This window comes from Oenanthe melanoleuca, chromosome 5 (assembly GCF_029582105.1).
Source record: "Oenanthe melanoleuca isolate GR-GAL-2019-014 chromosome 5, OMel1.0, whole genome shotgun sequence".
Classification (NCBI taxonomy): Eukaryota; Metazoa; Chordata; class Aves; order Passeriformes; family Muscicapidae; genus Oenanthe; species Oenanthe melanoleuca.
The window spans coordinates 1,049,242-1,049,883 of record NC_079339.1 but is presented as its reverse complement, the minus strand read 5'-3'; positions in this window follow the sequence as shown (position 1 = coordinate 1,049,883).

The window sequence follows — 642 nt, the reverse complement described above, 5'->3', positions numbered from 1 at the left end:
TCCCTGAGGGGAGATCCCGGTTCCCCAGAGGAGGTCCCGGCTCCTGAGCGGAGATCCCGGCTCCTGAGGGGAGATTCCGGTTCCCCAGAGGAGATCCCGGCTCCTGAGGGGAAATACCGGCTCCACAGAGGAGATCCCGGCTCCTGAGGGGAGATCCCGGTTACCCAGAGGAGATCCCGGCTCCTGAGGGGAGATCCCGGCTCCTGAGGGGAGATCCCGATTCCTGAGGGGAGATTCCGGTTCCCCAGAGGAGATCCCGGCTCCTGAGGGGAGATCCCGGTTCCCCAGAGGAGATCCCGGCTCCTGAGGGGAGATCCCGGCTCCCCCGCCCCGCCGTTCTCCACGGCCATCGGGCGGCGCTCGCTCTCCAGCACCGCCCCGGCCCCTCAGACCGGCCGCCCCCACTCTCTGCGGAGGGTTGCGAGGGGGGTTTATCTCGTTTCTACCTGACTTGTTGCGGTGTCTCTTTTATTAATTCACTTCACTCCCCGCGGTATTTTTCCGCTGGGTTTTTCATTCACGGGCTGCAGCTTACCCCCCGCCCCACCCCACGCCCTCAGCGAGCTCCCTGGCAACGGCGTCCCGCCCCGCCCCGCCCCGCCAAGTCTCGCGAGATGCGGGCGCTGCCGCCGCCTCCTCCGC